Below are 14,882 nucleotides of genomic sequence, written 5' to 3'. Positions count from 1 at the left end.
TCTCTCTCTCTCTCTCTCTCTCTCTTCCAGGTTACTACTACCCTATCTCATCTCGAAACATTAAGGACAATTTTCGGTTTAAGTGTGGGAGGAGATTTTATCGCTTTTCATCTTTCCCTTATTTTTATTGCTTTTTATCGCTTTCCTTTACTTTTATCGCTTTTTACCATTTTTCTTTAATTTTAGTATGTTTTGTTTATTTTAGTTGTTTGTTTTTCCTTTCAATAAAATAACATGTGTCTGACAAGTCATCTGTGTAGTGTATCCGTAAATTCTCCCATTTCCTTAACCTTACCAAAAAAAAATTTTAGCCAAGAAAATAGTACATCTTGAACATTCAGGCTATGAGACATGTTTATAACAGGCTGTAAAAGACATGGGAAATTTTTTCTAAAAATCGATATTGTCTTAACACCTTAGGCTTCATGATTATAAGAGTCGATCTCGATACCCCATATGCTGTAGCCCCAATTTTTGTTCCAAATAAGTCCTTAAGTAGTTTATCCTAGCAGTCAGCTCCGGCTTAAGCATGCTCTACGTAGGAGACCGATGAAAATAAGTGAATGATCACAAAAATTCCTGCTTTGTTCTCAAGTCATATGAAAATCCGGGCTAGGTGACTCTCACATGGTCATTTAATCCAGCAAAATAAGACATATGCGAAACATGCAGAAGAAAAATTATATATAAATAAGCCGATTTGTTTGTTGGTTCAGAGGTATCTGGTGCTGAACTCGATAGGGTGGATTACGATCCAATCCCCCACAACTATAAATTAGGTTGAATAAAGGGGTTACACCAACTTATGTACTGGAGCCCCATGCTTAGAAAAATGAAAAATAATAAGCCTATTTGTTTGTTGGTTCAGAGGTATCTGGTGCTGAACTCCGTAGGGTGGAATACGATCAAATCCCCCACAACTGCAAACTGGGTTAAATAAAGGGGTTACACCAACTTATGTACCAGAACCCCATGCTTAAGATCATAATTACTAACCGGTCACTTTACTATGAGTATGTACGGATAACGGGCTTAATGTGATTGCACCTGAATGAAAAGGACTTTAAGAAAACGAAAAGAAGGCTTAGGTATGGGGGGTAATGTGGATTGATTTGTATAGGAACGAAGCCTACAATCGCATTTACGAGAAGCGTCACTACAATATCCTTAGTTCGATTCGTTAGTACCTATCGATACATTCCTTGAACGAACTTATAAGTCTTTTGCCTTGAATTAACTCTAGTTGATATTGTCTTTCTTGCATAAATTATAAAGAGTTTTGCTTGAGGACAAGCAAAGGTTTAAGTGTGGGAGAATTTGATCACACTGAATTACACCGTGTTTTTGACTCGGATTTCACATGTTTATTAGGACTTTATTATCATTTTGTTTGTCTTATGCTCTCTTTTGTCTTGTTTTCAGATATTTAGCACTCTCAGACCCTTTTAGAAGAAACGAAGCTAAAAAGACCTAAAATTAGGGTTTTTCAGCGAAATTACACACATGGCGTTGCACATGGCGGTCGTTGTAGGAGAAGCCATGAGTCACCAGCCCTCAACTAGGAGGTAACCGCCACATTCCCATGATCTTCCCCATTTACACACATGGCGGGCGCCACCTTTGGTAATCACGTTCCCACTAAGGAGAAGTTGGAGGGCACCATGGTCTTTGCAAGCTGCTGAAATTCTCTATAAATAGTTCGTTCCATTTCACTTTCAAAGGATCCAACCTAGTTTTACAACACTAAGCATATATTTATCATTTGTAATAGCGGTAATCCGTCACATCGGGGGGTTATCGCACCTTAGTGAGATTGAGTTGGGTCACTTCGAGTTGCTGTCGTCTTTAGCTTTAGGAGTCGGAGGTTTATTTTTGTACCAGAATCGAAGCCTCCGTTTGGAGCAGGTTCTTATTTATCGCTTTATTTATTTATTTCCCGCATCGCTTTTACTTTATTTATTTCCCGCATCGCTTTTACTTTATTTATTTCCCGCATCGCTTTTACTTTATTTATTTTCCGCACTCGCTTTACTTTATTTATTTTCCGCACTCGCTTTACTTTATTTATTTTCCACACTCGCTTTACTTTATTTATTTTTCCGCACTCACTTTACTTGATTTATTTTCCGCACTTTACTCGCTCTTAACGACTCACATTCTAAAACAAACTTTTCATCATGATTAATACCGTTGTGTTTGTTTGTGTTACCATATCTGGCTAAATCTTTTAATGGTTAGAATGTAAGGATCGCGGTTAAAGTAATGTTTCACATATTGAATCTGTAGAAATACTTTAAAGGCTGCTTTGATTTTTAACTTGAATTTTCTAAAACAAACTTGGTTAGTTTTAATTATTCAAGGAGTGCGAAAGCACCCTGGCTTAGTTAATTAGGAATTTTTATCACTTTAAGGAAAAATTATTTTTGAAACTATTTTCGGACGCGTTGATAGATCTAAAATCAGGAAACTCCTCGGGTAAAACTTTCCAAATCAAAATCACTTTTCAACTAAGTTTACGAGTCTCATTTCTTAAAAATAAGTTTACTACTTTAGCGTTCTGCGCACCTTTTATAAGTGACAATAAAAGGCCTTAATTTAAGGGTAAACTCGGTTCTGAATACGCGAAAGCGACAGTTCCTGTTAAATGGATTCTTTTCGAGAGTAGAAAATATTGCCTCATAAGTTGTTCTATTTAGACAATTGAAACATCACTTAACTGACGTGAAATACATTCAACCTGTCTTTACCTGCATTTATTATTTACCGTTGTTTTACAAACACAATATCTCTTTTATACCGTCTTAGATAAACACCGTAACGATAGTAATCGATAGATTGACAATTTGGTCTCTGTGGGATCGATATTCTTTTATATTACTTTGACGTAATTCATGCACTTGCGAATCACACGATCAAGTTTTTGGCGCCGTTGTCGGGGACCAACTTCGTCAAATTTCATACCCTGTTGTTGCCGTCTAGACTAAGGCATTATTAGCTGGTAAATGCGAAGAACCCGTAGTACCGGAAATTTAGTAAATCCTTTAGTGGAACCCGGATGTTATACTCGTACACACCTCTTACTCATCCGAATTAAGAAAGCTATGGTCGAGAATCGCGACCGGAGACCTCTTAAGGAATTTTCCCAACCCTCTGACGAGGAACCTAGTTCGAGTATAGTAAACCCCCTTATTCCTGCTAACAATTTCGAACTAAAACCGTCTTTGTTGCAATTAGTGCAACCGAACCAATACGCGGGTCTCGCTACTGAGAACTCGAATCAACATTTAAAAGTTTTTATCCAACTAGCCGACACCTTTAAATCTAACGACGCTTCACCCGATGCAATCCGTTTAAGATTATTTCCTTTCTCCCTCAGGGATAGAGAATGTTCATGGTTAGATTCACTTCCAGCCAATTCAATAACTACTTGGGAAGACCTTAGGAGAGTATTCCTTGCTAGATATTTCCCCCTTAGTAAGACTGTTGTTCTTCGAAACCAAATAACTAGATTTACCCAAAACCAAGGAGAATCGCTTTTCGAAGCTTGGGAGAGATATAAAGAGCTATTAGGAGTCTGCCCACACCATGGCCTAGAATAATGGTTGATCGTTCATACCTTCTACAATGGACTCCATTATAACACCAAGATGAGCATCGACGCTGCCGCAGGTGACGCGCTGATGAACAAACCTTATCCAGAAGCTTGTGACCTAATTGAGGATATGGCCCAAAACCATTACCAATGGGGAACTGAACGAGCATCAATAGAGAAAAAGGAGACCCAAGGTGGAATACATGAGGTAAGCTCTCTAGACATGATGCAGGAAAAAATGGACGCTTTAGCCCTTAAGATAGAACATATGTCTGCAAACACTCACACCACAGCAGTAGTCCACACAGAGTGCAAACTCTGTGGATCTAAAGGACACGAATCGGCGGAGTGTAACCTTTTAAACGACCTGAACACCGACCAAGTGAATTACGCCCAAGGTAACCCATTTTCAAACACCTACAACCCTGGATGGAAGAATCATCTGAATTTCTCCTATAAAAACCAGAACCCTATCCAAAATCATGCACCTCAGAGACCGCAAGGTTATCAAGCCCAAAAACCAAACCAACCTATGCAAGTTGTGCCCCAGAAGTCTAACCTTCAGAAGATCATGGAAAGTTGTGCCCCAGAAGTCTAACCTTGAGAAGATCATTAAACCAATTGTGAAACCAATTTCCAATCATTTTCAAACCATTTAAATCTATTCCATGTCATTTTAAACCATTACATATGATTCTACACAAGAAAACACAAAATTTGACATTTTTAACCAAATGTTGACTTTGGTCAACAATTGACTTTTTGGTCAACTTTGACCAAAGTCAACCCAAAACCCTAATGCCCTAAACTCCACCATAATCGTCAATCCATTGTCCATTTATAAGAAAAATGCAAACAAAATTGAATTTTGACCAATTGTTGACTTTGGTCAACAGTTTACTTTTTGGTCTACTTTGACCAAAGTCAACCTAGGTCCTTGGTCATCCCTAATCACTAAATGACTAGTCCTAACTCTCTTTTCATTCTCCATGTCCATGTTGGCCTTGATTTAACCATTTGAACTTGATCCCTTCACTTTGATGCCAACATGCTTGGTTATGCCTTAAACATTTGGAGTTTTTTGCTTTAACAATTAACTTTCACCCTGCTGTATTTACCCTGCTGTACCAACTTGTTGTAATGCCAAACCTGCACATTCCAAAGTCATACCAACATAAAAGTCAAGCCATGAAGTGTTGATAACATTCCATGAACTAAAACCATAAGTGTGTTGTCAATGTCCAAGCCAAAACCTGCTGTGAGCATGAGCAATTAGGACCTAATGCAAAGACATAACCATTTTTACCCATGAAGCATGCGAAGCCATAGGTTGAACTAGTTATGCATTACACACAATCCAAACCAAAACCATTGCAGCAAACAAGAAGACCAACCTTCACCCTACCACCAGGCCTTGCATTCACCACAAACAAGACACCACAATCACATGATCATATGCTGCACTTACAGTGGTTAATTGGACAAGACAACTCATGTGGATTTGGCACTGAATTCACCTTGGTAAGTGTAACACCCTTCTAAAATACCCCAATAATTTAATTAAATATCAAAATACAACATCAGAGTAATTATGCCGTTAAGGGTGTCACACAATCACTTCACACCATGTTCCAGAATAACAGTCATGCTCTTTATTTAATCAAATAAACATTTGCATAAATCGCAGCGGATATAAATCAAATCAATCAAAACATGTAACACATTACATGTAAAATGGTTCACAACCAACATTAAAACATTTAAAACATCCCTTCCCGATGTTACATCTATCAGAGCATGACCCACTAAGGAACTACTCTAGACTCTAAGTACTAGCTCCTACTCAATCACTGATCGTTACCTGAAAAACAGTTGTAAGGGTGAGTTCCTCAATCGATATAATAAGTATTATAAAATATCATGTCATGTTAAGTAATTTAACACACTTCATCACCCTAATCAAAACATATATTCAGTAACAGCACATCAACTCAACATAATACTCAACACCAACACAAACACACGTATAATATTGGAATGCATCCATTCATATTATACGCCATACATATATTATGCAATGAGACTCCATGCATGCGGTACCGACTATTTGTGAACATATAGTTCAACCTCACCGTCCAAATCCAGGCACGGCTACCAAGCTCACTAGTCCCACTCATTTGAGACATAGTGACTCACTCACTAATTCCTCACCATGGGAATTAGCTACCACCCCAAGGGCTATGCTATGCACGCTAATCACCTAGCATGCAAACATCAACAACAATCAAAATGATTTACTCACTAATTCCTCACCATGGGAATTAGCTACCACTATAAAGGCCACAATATGCATGTTAATCACCTAGCAATGCAACAACAACAACAATTCAAGAATAGACATATGCTCACACTCTAAGCCATAAAACAGTCTATTCACCAATGCATACATAACTGATACATTCACAGCATCATGCATACTATCACACATCATCAACACATTTTATCGCAAGAGCATATCATATCATGCCACATAATCAAACACAGTATTAGCACACTCTACTAATACCTATACTACTCAAAACAACGGGAGATGATCCCTACTACGTCATACATCAGCTAAGTTACATCACTCAGCCTAAACAACCAAAAACTGCACAACAACGGTTCAGAAAACCACAAGTCTGCCCATACGCGTATTGCCTATGCCCATACGCGTATTGCCCATTCCTGACCAAGTCCATACGCGTATTGCCCACGCCCATACGCGTATGCTACGCGTACCACATCCTCATACGCGTACCAACAGAGACAATTTCACGTTCAAAACATCATCTTTTTCACTCATACGCGTAAGGCCTCATCCATACGCGTACCAGCCATCTCATACGCGTATTGCCTAGTGCCATACGCGTATGACCAGAAATCAGAATTTCCAGATCTGCAATGGCTTTCTCTGCTACGAGATCTATCCAATTCAACCTTCCACAGTCCAAATTTTACTCACAATTCATTCATATCATCTAACACGAATCATACACTTTCGATTTCACAAATCGCTAACCTTACTACCTCTAATTCCTACGAATTTTCGTCAATTATCATCCAAATTCGTTCATCAAGTATTTCACAATTTCAGCATGCATCATTCAAATCAGAGTCAAAATCCATGGTTTATCACTACCCATTACATGTTATCCCATAAGACCCATCAAACGACGATAAACCCCCCTTACCTGAGTCAATCCGGCAAATCTCTGAGCTCCAAGCTTTTCCTTCCTTCAACCCTCGTTCTCTTGCTCTTTGCCCTTTTCCCTTTTCCACTTTTCTGTCTCTTTTTCCTTTTCACGTGAAAAATAAACCTTTTTACTAAATGGGACCTTTTCTAAATTCCAACTTTTATTCCAATAAAATAATAACCCAATAATAATAATAATTCCAATAATAAAATCCAATTAATCAATTAAATTAATAAATATTATATTAATTTAAATTAATTAATTATCCTTATTTCATCGGGGTGTTACAACTCTCCCCCACTAAAAGAGTTTTCGTCCTCGAAAACATACCTCAAGCGAATAACTCTGGATAGGACTCCTTCATCTGACTCTCAAGTTCCCAAGTCACATTGCCACCTGCTGGTCCTCCCCAAGCTCTCTTTACCAAAGCAATCTCTTTACCCCTTAACTGCTTCAACTCTCGATCCTCGATCCTCATAGGTGATGTTTCAACAGTCAGGTTATCTCTCACCTGTACATCATCTACTTGGACTACATGCGACGGATCATGAATGTACCTCCTCAACTGAGACACATGAAAAACCTCATGCAAATTCGCAAGCGACGGCGGTAAAGCGATACGATAGGCTACCTCCCCTATCCTCTCCAAAATCTGATAAGGACCAATAAATCGAGGTGTCAACTTCTTCGACTTCAAAGCTCGACCAACCCCAGTTATCGGAGTAACACGAAGAAACACATGATCTCCCTCTTGGAACTCAAGTGACTTCCTTCTCTTGTCGTGATAACTCTTCTGACGACTCTGAGCAATTCTCATCTTCTCCTGAATCGTCTTAATCTTTTCCGTAGTTTGTTGAACAATCTCCGGTCCAACCACAGTACTCTCACCGGACTCATACCAACATAAAGGCGTCCGACATCTCCTACCATACAAAGCTTCAAACGGTGCCATACCAATGCTCGAATGAAAACTATTGTTGTAGGTAAACTCAATCAAAGGTAAATAACAATCCCAAGCGCCTCCCTTTTCCAAAACACAAGCTCTCAAAAGATCCTCTAGTGACTGAATCGTCCTCTCAGTCTGACCATCAGTCTGCGGGTGATATGCAGAACTCAATCTCAGCTTAGTTCCCAAAGCCCTCTGCAAACCTTCCCAGAACTTCGATGTAAATCTAGGATCTCTGTCCGAAACAATACTAGACGGAATACCATGCAAACTTACAATCTTCTCAATATACAACTCGGTTAATCTCTCTAACGGATAATCCATTCTGATCGGAATGAAATGAGCCGACTTCGTCAATCTATCAACAATCACCCAAATAGCTTCAAAATTCTTACTTGTCCTCGGTAAACCAGAAACAAAATCCATACTGATACTATCCCACTTCCACTCTGGAATAGCCAACGGTTGCATTAGCCCAGACGGCTTCTGATGCTCAATCTTTGACTTCTGACAAGTCAAACAGGAATAAACAAAACTCGCAATTTCTCTTTTCATTCCCGGCCACCAAAATAACTTTTTCAAATCATGATACATCTTCGTAGCTCCAGGATGAATACTCAACCCACTACGATGTCCTTCCTCAAGAATACTCTTCTTAAGTTCAGCAACATCCGGAATGCACACCCGATTGCCAAATTTCAAAACACCATTCTCATCAACTCTGAATTCACCACCTTGACCTTGATTCACTAGAGTCAACTTATCAACCAAAAACACATCGGATTTCTGACCCTCTCTAATCTCATCCAGAATACCACTCGTTAACTTCAACATTCCCAATTTAACACTATTGTGAGTACTCTCACACACCAAACTCAAGTCTCTAAACTGCTCAATTAAATCCAATTCCTTAACCATTAACATAGACATATGCAATGATTTCCGACTCAATGCATCAGCCACTACGTTTGCTTTACCCGGATGGTAATTCAAACCAAAGTCATAATCCTTCAAAAACTCTAACCATCTCCTCTGTCTCATATTCAGCTCTTTCTGATCAAACAGATACTTTAAACTCTTATGGTCACTGAAAACTTCAAATCTTGACCCGTACAAATAATGCCTCCACAACTTCAGAACAAAAACCACAGCTGCCAACTCTAAATCGTGCGTCGGATAGTTCCTCTCATGAACCCTCAGTTGTCTCGAAGCATAAGCTATAACCTGCTTATTCTGCATCAACACACCACCCAAACCCAACAACGAAGCATCACAGTAAACCTCAAATAGTTCCGACGAACTCGGTAATATCAGAATAGGAGCAGTAGTTAACCTTCTCTTTAACTCTTGGAAACCTTCTTCACATTTTGAGTCCCAAACAAACGCTTGCCCCTTTCTGGTCAACATCGTTAACGGTAACGCCAACTTAGAAAATCCCTCGATGAACTTCCTATAATAACCAGCCAAACCAAGAAAACTTCTTATCTCAGAAACTGACTTCGGAGCTTCCCACTTAGATACCGCTTCTATCTTAGAAGGATCAACAGCAACACCACCTCTTGAAATTACATGACCAAGGAAACTAACCTCTTCTAACCAAAATTCACACTTTGACAGTTTAGCAAATAACTTCTTTTCTCGTAGAACTCCTAAAACCACTCTCAAATGCTCAGCATGCTCTTCTTCAGATTTCGAATACACCAAAATGTCATCAATAAACACCACAACAAACTTGTCTAGGTACGGATGGAAAATCCTATTCATATACTCCATGAATACTCCAGGCGCATTAGTCACACCAAAAGGCATTACAGAATACTCATAATGTCCATACCTCGTTCTGAAAGCAGTCTTCTGAATATCCTCAGTTTTCACACGTATCTGATGATATCCCGACCTCAAATCTATCTTGCTGAACACACTCGCACCAACCAACTGATCCATCAAATCATCAATCCTCGGCAAAGGATACCGATTCTTAATCGTCACTTTATTCAGTTGCCTGTAGTCCACACACAACCTCATAGTGCCTTCTTTCTTCTTAACCAATAACACTGGTGCACCCCACGGTGACACACTCGGACAAATAAATTTCTTATCCAACAGATCTTCCAACTGACTCTTCAATTCAGTTAACTCAGCAGCAGACATACGGTACGGAGCCATCGATATCGGCCTAGTACCAGGTACCAAATCAATCGAGAACTCAACTTCACGCTCTGGCGGCAATTCATTCACCTCTTCCGGAAACACATCAGGAAAATCACACACCACGGCTAGATCGCAAATCACCGGTTTATCTTTAGCCTCCAAAGTCGCTAACAGCATAAACAACTCTGCCCCACCTGCTACTGCCTCATTCACCTGCCTGGCTGATAGAAACAAACTCTTTCCTTCCTCAAACTCAGGAAATATCACAGTCTTATCAAAACAATTGATAGAAACTCGGTTAAACACTAACCAGTTCATACCCAAGATAACATCAATCTGCACTAGTGGAAGACACACAAGGTCCATCCCAAAGTCTCTACTAAAAATACTCAAAGGGCAATTTAAACAAACTGAAGTAGTAGTCACTGAACCCTTTGCAGGAGTATCAATCACCATACTTCCATGCATCTCAGATATCTCTAACTTAAGTTTCACAGCACAATCCAAAGATATAAAAGAATGAGTAGCACCGGTGTCAATAATAGCTACAAGAGGAAAGCCATTAATATAACACGTACCTCGAATCAAACGATCATCTGCAAAAGTCTCAGAACCCGATAAAGCAAAGACCTTGCCTCCCGACTGATTTTCTTTCTTCGGCTTAGGACACTGTGGACTAATATGACCCACCTCTCCACAGTTGAAGCAAGTCACAGTCTTCGACCGACACTCTGCAGCCAAATGACCACCTTTGCCACACTTGAAACATTTCTTCTCAGCACTGGTACACTCATGAACTCGATGTCCAGCCTGACCACATCTGTAACACTTAGCAGGAGCACTAGAGTCTCCCCTACTGGGCCTCTTCATCCCCCTCTGACTCTGGAAACCTTTGCCAGCTGCATACGGTTTCCCACGATCATTCTGATTCTTGCCTTTCCTATCAACCCTTTGCTGATAGCTCTCGGCTCTGGCCTTGGTATCCTGTTCAAAAATCCTGCAGCAGTCAACAAAATCAGAAAACACTCTAATCCACTGATACCCAATAGCCTGCTTGATCTCGGGACGTAACCCGTTCTCAAACTTCACACACTTCGAAAATTCCCCAGTAGCCTCATTATAGGGAGTGTAATACTTTGACAGCTCTGTGAACTTAGCAGCATACTCAGTAACAGACCGATTGCCCTGCTTCAATTCCAAGAACTCTATCTCTTTCTTTCCTCTAACATCCTCTGGAAAATACTTCCTCAGGAATCTCTCTCTGAACACAGCCCAAGTGATCTCAGCATTTCCAGCAGATTCCAACTCAGTGCGGGTAGCAACCCACCAATCATCAGCTTCCTCTGACAGCGTATGCGTACCGAACCCGACCTTCTGGTTATCGGCACACTCAGTTACTCGGAAGATCCTCTCTATCTCCTTCAACCACTTCTGAGCGCCATCTGGATCGTATGCCCCCTTGAACATTGGAGGATTGTTCTTCTGGAACTCACTCAGTTGACGAGCAGCTCCCATTCCCACAACATTCAGATTCCCTCCAAGTACTGCAGCTAGCATACCCAGAGCCTCAGCAATCGCAGCATCATCTCTACCTCTTCCAGCCATCTCTATTCTGAAACCCAACAAGCTAAAACAATAAGTACTGATAGGGTTACACAACACCTATCCCGTACAGGGGAAACAGAATAACTACGACTCGACTCGACCGACTATGCTCTGATACCACTAATGTAACACCCTTCTAAAATACCCCAATAATTTAATTAAATATCAAAATACAACATCAGAGTAATTATGCCGTTAAGGGTGTCACACAATCACTTCACACCATGTTCCAGAATAACAGTCATGCTCTTTATTTAATCAAATAAACATTTGCATAAATCGCAGCGGATATAAATCAAATCAATCAAAACATGTAACACATTACATGTAAAATGGTTCACAACCAACATTAAAACATTTAAAACATCCCTTCCCGATGTTACATCTATCAGAGCATGACCCACTAAGGAACTACTCTAGACTTCAAGTACTAGCTCCTACTCAATCACTGATCGTTACCTGAAAAACAGTTGTAAGGGTGAGTTCCTCAATCGATATAATAAGTATTATAAAATATCATGTCATGTTAAGTAATTTAACACACTTCATCACCCTAATCAAAACATATATTCAGTAACAGCACATCAACTCAACATAATACTCAACACCAACACAAACACACGTATAATATTGGAATGCATCCATTCATATTATACGCCATACATATATTATGCAATGAGACTCCATGCATGCGGTACCGACTATTTGTGAACATATAGTTCAACCTCACCGTCCAAATCCAGGCACGGCTACCAAGCTCACTAGTCCCACTCATTTGAGACATAGTGACTCACTCACTAATTCCTCACCATGGGAATTAGCTACCACCCCAAGGGCTATGCTATGCACGCTAATCACCTAGCATGCAAACATCAACAACAATCAAAATGATTTACTCACTAATTCCTCACCATGGGAATTAGCTACCACTATAAAGGCCACAATATGCATGCTAATCACCTAGCAATGCAACAACAACAACAATTCAAGAATAGACATATGCTCACACTCTAAGCCATAAAACAGTCTATTCACCAATGCATACATAACTGATACATTCACAGCATCATGCATACTATCACACATCATCAACACATTTTATCGCAAGAGCATATCATATCATGCCACATAATCAAACACAGTATTAGCACACTCTACTAATACCTATACTACTCAAAACAACGGGAGATGATCCCTACTACGTCATACATCAGCTAAGTTACATCACTCAGCCTAAACAACCAAAAACTGCACAACAACGGTTCAGAAAACCACAAGTCTGCCCATACGCGTATTGCCTATGCCCATACGCGTATTGCCCATTCCTGACCAAGTCCATACGCGTATTGCCCACGCCCATACGCGTATGCTACGCGTACCACATCCTCATACGCGTACCAACAGAGACAATTTCACGTTCAAAACATCATCTTTTTCACTCATACGCGTAAGGCCTCATCCATACGCGTACCAGCCATCTCATACGCGTATTGCCTAGTGCCATACGCGTATGACCAGAAATCAGAATTTCCAGATCTGCAATGGCTTTCTCTGCTACGAGATCTATCCAATTCAACCTTCCACAGTCCAAATTTTACTCACAATTCATTCATATCATCTAACACGAATCATACACTTTCGATTTCACAAATCGCTAACCTTACTACCTCTAATTCCTACGAATTTTCGTCAATTATCATCCAAATTCGTTCATCAAGTATTTCACAATTTCAGCATGCATCATTCAAATCAGAGTCAAAATCCATGGTTTATCACTACCCATTACATGTTATCCCATAAGACCCATCAAACGACGATAAACCCCCCTTACCTGAGTCAATCCGGCAAATCTCTGAGCTCCAAGCTTTTCCTTCCTTCAACCCTCGTTCTCTTGCTCTTTGCCCTTTTCCCTTTTCCACTTTTCTGTCTCTTTTTCATTTTCACGTGAAAAATAAACCTTTTTACTAAATGGGACCTTTTCTAAATTCCAACTTTTATTCCAATAAAATAATAACCCAATAATAATAATAATTCCAATAATAAAATCCAATTAATCAATTAAATTAATAAATATTATATTAATTTAAATTAATTAATTATCCTTATTTCATCGGGGTGTTACAGTAAGCATCCTGTAATCATGGTCTTGCAACAGCCATAACCCTGTCATCATCCTGTAGATTCATGCCATTCATGGCCAAAATAGCAAGTATACAACATCAAAACCTTGGTCCTGTACAACACTACATCATGACTGCAGTGATCCAAATGAGGCCATACCAGGGCAGTGGATTGGCAAGGTCAGACACATATGACATTGGCCTGCAAAATCAGTACATTAGCATATGGTTTTAAACAGGAACAGGCCAAGGATGCATATGTTGCTAACCACATGGCATTTGGTTTTGACCAACTCAACTGGTATCAATCCTGCAGCAAACAGCACATGAAAACTTTAATTTAAGCCACCAAAAATTCAACCAAGCAATAGCCTAACCAAGTCGATCTTGACTTGCTACAATACAAGGCTGCAGCAAGCATCACAAACCTTGGCTTGAGGCATTGCAGCAACCAACAACATGTACACATACCTCAATGGACATTTGTTCTTGCCAAATGGAGTACTCCATAACAACCTCCAAACCCTTGCTTTTTCTAGCTTACTTTGGCCTTACCTACATCATATGAGGAGAGTCAAACCACAACTGGAACTAGCTGTGCACAACATACATTAATAGGAACCAACAATTGACAAATCCATACCCTGCAGCAAGACCAGTTCAGTACATTGGTTCAATCTTACGAACTGTAACACCCCAAAATTTGCCCTCCTCATTCATGCATTCATTTTTAGGTCATTTAACATTTCATATTGAATTTCATCATGTCAACCAGAATCAGATCCAAGAAACTTTATTTTTTTTAAAAAATGAAAAAAAAAAAACGAAAAAAAAAAAGTAAAAATAATAATAATAATAATAATAATAATAAAATTTAATTAAATAAATTTTGGACTTGGGTCTCTCTCATTTGAGCCCACAAAGCCATGAAATTCAGTCTATAATACCAAGGCTTCACTTGAGAAAAAGGAAGAGAAGCAAAATACTCTGAGGTTTCCTTGGAACAAAACCCTGGACAAAACCTGGAGAGAAACCTGACAGAGAACTCGGAGCAGTCTCCAAACCCCGAAGGGAACTCAACAACACAGAATCACCTCTGCCTCACATAAACCCTAAAGATTGTTTTGTAAACCTCACGGGTGCAACTCAATTTCAATCAAGCTCTCTAATCAGGTTTTCCCTTATTCCCATTACCTTTATGCTCTTAATTTGGATCATCTGAATGTATGAGG

General features: G+C 39.6%; 1 non-coding gene across 1 annotated transcript; it reads right to left on the bottom strand.

Annotated features, from left to right (window-relative positions):
* Positions 1–3,485: 3,485 nt before the first annotated feature.
* LOC127133602 (small nucleolar RNA R71) lies at positions 3,486–3,592 on the bottom strand. Its single transcript, XR_007807557.1, has one exon. It is a non-coding gene; the product is annotated as a small nucleolar RNA R71 (small nucleolar RNA).
* Positions 3,593–14,882: the final 11,290 nt, after the last annotated feature.

The sequence above is a fragment of the Lathyrus oleraceus genome, chromosome 3 (genome assembly GCF_024323335.1).
Source record: "Lathyrus oleraceus cultivar Zhongwan6 chromosome 3, CAAS_Psat_ZW6_1.0, whole genome shotgun sequence".
In the NCBI taxonomy this organism is placed as follows: domain Eukaryota; kingdom Viridiplantae; phylum Streptophyta; class Magnoliopsida; order Fabales; family Fabaceae; genus Lathyrus; species Lathyrus oleraceus.
Note: the sequence above shows the minus strand (reverse complement) of the source record. Positions and strands in the feature narration are given on the sequence as shown.